The sequence below is a fragment of the Hypomesus nipponensis genome, chromosome 19 (assembly GCF_054491055.1).
Source record: "Hypomesus nipponensis isolate SF chromosome 19, ASM5449105v1, whole genome shotgun sequence".
Taxonomy (NCBI): domain Eukaryota; kingdom Metazoa; phylum Chordata; class Actinopteri; order Osmeriformes; family Osmeridae; genus Hypomesus; species Hypomesus nipponensis.
In genome coordinates this window covers 15,856,543-15,861,210 of record NC_140379.1, presented here as the reverse complement: position 1 = coordinate 15,861,210, position 4,668 = coordinate 15,856,543, and the positions used below count along the sequence as shown (strand labels likewise).

At 46.6% G+C, this 4,668-nt stretch overlaps 1 long non-coding RNA gene across 1 annotated transcript; it reads right to left on the bottom strand.

Annotated features, from left to right (window-relative positions):
* Nucleotides 1–2,987: 2,987 nt before the first annotated feature.
* On the bottom strand, nucleotides 2,988–3,905 carry LOC146247209 (uncharacterized). Its single transcript, XR_014732322.1, has 2 exons — nucleotides 3,545–3,905; nucleotides 2,988–3,378 (listed from the first exon to the last, which is right to left on the bottom strand). It is a non-coding gene; the product is annotated as an uncharacterized LOC146247209 (long non-coding RNA).
* Between the last annotated feature and the right edge of the window lie 763 nt (nucleotides 3,906–4,668).

Here is a 4,668-nt window from a genome sequence, read left to right as displayed (position 1 = left end):
GGATTATTATTAAATCCATTGTTGAGACTGCTCACCATGTTTCAATATATGTATGCATAGTACATGTTTTCTTAGTGATAGTAGTTTTTGTTGTTGCCTTTTTGAACACTGCCATACCATGTGCCGTGTACTGTATTCTAAAAGAGAAAAAATCTGCAGTATATCCTGGTGGAAAACAGTGTCTCTCAAATGAGGAATGTTTTGAGTAAAATAAAAGTTACTAGCATACCAGCTTGATACATACAGTTTTAACCTGGCCAAATACTGTACAATATTTGCCCATACAGTAAAATATGACAATTTCTACAAAACTCCTGCAAACTCTCTCTCTTTCACTCTCACTTAAATGAACACACACACACACACACACACACCCCTCCCTCTGCTGAGACGGCCCCTGTTCTGCCTGCTAGAGAAGACTATTCAATAATACAACACATTCATATTATATTCATAATTCACCATCGTGAACACTGCAACCAAGTCTGCTGGGTTTAATTTAACGTAATTTCAGAGCCTAATTTGACTTCCTACATGCCAGTGGTAATGAAACTTTTGTATTTGATCTGGATCCCTTCCCATTGAAGTTTCACTAAGACTTTCAAGATTTTAAGATGCCCTCTGAAATGGCTGTGCATTGCATTAAACTTAAAAGAAACATAACCCCATGGCCTTTAATTGTGCACGGATAAAATGAAGATTTTTTTTTATTTGGAAAGACGATGGGGGCTTTTCTTTAGAGCTACTGAGATTATTTTCACATTGTGAATGGTAGTGACCTTGTATCATCAGTATCTGTGTGGCTCTGTCTCTCTGTCTGTCTCCCTCTCTCTCTGTGTCTATCTAAAACTCTCTGGTAGCATGGTTGTTCCTCAGTGACTATACTGTCCCTACTGACTTACCTTTCAAATAAGTGCAGACATCCTATGTGTGCCCGTATAACAGCAGGACATGTTTCCCAACAGCAGCAGTATGTCTCCCTCTTGTATTTGTCCGTGAGAGGAGGCAGCTCCCGGCTCCAGCTATGGAGAACCTGGGAGCAACCAGGAGGCTTGTCATCAGAGGGAAACCCTGCGATTTGGTCTTGTCTCCTCAAGATGGCAGCAAAGAACCATGCCACCATCATTTCTCCCCTCACCTCGTTGAACTCTTTCATGAACTATTTGTAACAAATCGTGCATACTGTTCCATTTGCTACATTGCCATATTTATGGATGGCGTTATTTATGCTGGAGCTAATTCCTCCTGTCTAAACAGAAGTCCCCCCTGTAGAAGCATTTACTTTACTGAAGTAAGGACAGCAGCACCCCAGTATGGATTCATAGAGCACTGCCAATGAAATAGAGACTAGCTAAAAGTTTGTTGTCAAAATAATTCATTCAGACTGGATCTTCTCACACCGATAAAAACAAAACAATTTTGAAAAAACTGTAACATTTTATTAGCCACCCTATATGTACAACAACAACAACTTTAGAACACTTTAGAACACTCTTCTATGAACAGGCCGTACAGTGTGACTCAGGAGTGCTAACCCTATGAAACGCAGCCCCCTGTTCCCACACAGTCCTGGTCTCTTGTGTTGACGTCACTCTCCTGGCCCCGACCCACAGGGACACCCAGTCACCACAGAGACCTAATTACCATATGGAGTGGATGCATGGATATTCTAAAGACAACATTAAACTGATTTCCAAAGGCCTGCGTTGTGCTCAATCCCAGTCTCAGTCAGCCTGTTTGGGTTCAAGGGCCCCTCTATAGGCGTGGACAAGCTCTATATGTTTGCTGTGTGTAGTGTAAAGCAGGCCTGTGTTAACATATTCGAAAGCGTTGAAGTGAGCGCCGTCACTATTAGCGAAACGTGATTCTAATCGACATGGAGGACTTGAAGTGGGTCTGACAGAGGCGTGTCTTGATATTCTCTTAAAGGCGGTGTAATTGTCCTGGAACTCATTAGTGTTGGGTGTTTGGGGAGGGACCATGGAGGGAGCAGAGCAGTCTTCTGGCTGAGGGAATGTCTTGTGATCACTCATGTAACAAGGTCAGCTCGCACTGAATGTACCACAGAAAATACATGGCGAAGATCCATCGACAGTAGGCCAAGTAGGGCCCATCACTGGTCATGGACCTTCCCTTACAGAGGCACTGCAACATGTTGTGTGTTCCAGACGTACCTTTAATCCTGACAGCAACATACAGACCAGATGCCTCCCACTCCTACAGTTGCTACAGAGGTGCGGTCGAGGCTCTCCCATTACTGAGCAGAGTCTCAGGCTTGCTGTTAAAGGCCGCGGCCACAGACAGAGAGGATTACAGGCAGCCTGTATTGTCTTCCAGCCACACTTTCAACATCAAAAGCCTTCTCGCCCCTTGTGTCTCTGGAGGGATGAAGGGGGCACCCCTCAGCCTCTGTTCTCGGCTTTGACACGGCGGCTAACTAGCACCAGAGGCTAGCAGCCCTCCCCACCCCTCCTGTCCTGCGAGCCCCACGCTGCCTAGCCTGCTCCAGTGCTGCTGCTGCTGCTGCTGAGGGTCTCCCCGCCTCGTTGTGCCAGCCCACACAACCTGGCCGGACAGAACTGTGTTTGTGCAGGTCGTCACAAGGCCGCTCTTGTTGAAAATACTGTGTCTTTTAATGAACACTGCAGAGTTATATTAGGAAGGCATGCTGAACGTCAAGGTCTGCAGGTTTTTGGTTTACATTTTTGAGTTAAACACGGTGGTTTTGTGAAATGTGTTTTCAGCTATGCGAAGAGTCCACACAAACAAGTCAAAAGAAAGTGTGTGTCGTTCAGCAAAAGGTTTCCCCTGTAAAACACCTTTCAAGAAAAACATCAGAGATATCACACAGAATCAGTGTGTCTGTGAAAACGATGTAGAATAAAAAACCCATATCTACATTCTGTGCGCCGACAAACCAGCGCTTTCTCCAGGTCTTACACTTATAACACTACTCTGTTCAAGTTATACCAAAAGGGTAATCCAGCTCAAAGGAACAATGTGGTTGGTTTACTTTATTATGAACAAAGCTTTTGTCTGAGGCAAACAAACACACATGCACAAACACACACACACGCACAAACACACACTGGCTGAGAGGGGTCCAAAGGTCCAGAAGCAGCTTTGAACTAGCAGGTCAAAGACATCACAGAACCGGTGGGGCCGCTTCGCATTCATGTTGTAGTGCACACAAGAGACCCGTCACATTTGTCCTTTTGATTGTCATCCATTTCTTTAAAGGCCTGGCTGGAACCATAGGTCACCTGGAGGCTTTTATGTGGAGAAACCCAGCCTGTCTTGTCCCTCTCCTTCTGCCCTTCAGGGTAGGACCTTCGACGGAGGCGGGGTTCCCTCTTGTTTTTGAGATTCCCTGCTGGACTGGAGAGAAAACAATTGAAATTCAGCACAGCACTGCCAAATAAGAGGTTGGGTCCTTCCTCGTCATTGAAATGAACTGGCGACCATTCGTTCTGCTCATGTCGACAATGGAGAAGGAGCAGGGATCTTTACCCAGCTGCTCTGAAAGTTCCAGAGCGAAACCCACCTCACAGAACAGCTGAAGACACTGGCTCTTTGGATGTTTAAGTCCTTTGGTGGCACGTGTCTTCCCTCAAGTAGCCTGTGGACGCTCTAACCTTCAGCAGAACTCTCTCCAGAGCCACCTGCTCCCTCTTCACATCAGAGCAGCGCGCTGCCGCGGTCCGGCTCAGGATTTTCACTTCACGAGCGGCGCGTCTCTCCTCGCCTCGGTTCTTCACCTGCGCCCAGCGCAGTGACGCGCTGTCCTCCACGTCGATCCCCAGGGCCCTCAGCGATCCCCGTCTCTCCATCAGAGTCATGGCAGAGACAGGGGGACTGACTCAGGGGGACTCCAAGGACACCCTCAGAGAGGAGCCGACCAAGACCTAGCATGAAGAAACTGACTCTGGTCACTGTGCGACAGGCACTCGGGCTTGGAATGCAGGTTGGTCATTAACTAAGAACCAGTGCATTGGTGCTGAGGAGCACCACACACTGTTAAATATTACCCACAACCAGGATAGGGATGGAACATTTCCCTCGGAGCTTGAGGCACTGAAAGAGGAGCTTTTTACTGCTCAATAGTTCTAAGAATATCTTTCAGGGTCTCTTTCTGTGATTCTATTTCCCAGTCAATAATTGACGGGCAGAGTGGAACACTGTGTAGCTGGATGTTCAGGCAGGAGACCAGTGATTGGTGGGGTTCTGCTTACCTGTTTCTGTTGAGGACTGAAGGCTTTCTCAGTGCCTTTGGCAAGGTTCACTGCCCTTATAGTGTGTCTACTGTGGCATGCTGCAGCATTGGAACATTAAAGGATAAAACACTCGTGTCCTTCAACAAGGTACAAGCAACATACTGTATTAGGTGCACAAACAAACACACACACACACACACACACACAGAGAGAGACGGAGAATGCACATGAGATCATTAATCAGTTTAACATTAAACAGGTACATCCTGTGACTCCAGGCTACCATCGTTTCTGTCGTGCTGTGTCGACGGCCTGTATGTCGATGAGACCAGCCCATGTAACAGGAATCATGTCTCTTTAGTCTCAAAACCTGGAGTTAGAACCAAAAGATCAGCAGTTCAGATGGAGACATTTACAGTGATCTAGTCTGGTACCACTGTGACAGTCCACAGGA